Here is a 325-nt window from a genome sequence, read left to right as displayed (position 1 = left end):
CCCTCACCCCCAACCCAGGCCCCAAGAAGACGTTCCACATCAAGCAGATGTTCACCTGCACATCTGCCAATGTGGTATACTGCATCCGCTTTTCCCGTTATGGCCTCCTCTACATCGGGGAAACCAAACGAAGGCTTGGGGACCACTTTGCAGCACACCTACGCTCGGTTTGCACCAAACAACTGCACCTCCCAGTCGTGAACCATTTCAACTCCCCCTCCCATTCCTCAGACGACATGTCCATCCTGGGCCTCCTGCAGTGCCACAACGGTGCCACCCGAAGGTTGCAGGAACAGCAACTCATATTCCGCTTGGGAACCCTGCT

Source organism: Rhincodon typus, chromosome 8 (genome assembly GCF_021869965.1).
Source record: "Rhincodon typus isolate 14 chromosome 8, sRhiTyp1.1, whole genome shotgun sequence".
NCBI lineage: Eukaryota > Metazoa > Chordata > Chondrichthyes > Orectolobiformes > Rhincodontidae > Rhincodon > Rhincodon typus.
Note: the sequence above shows the minus strand (reverse complement) of the source record.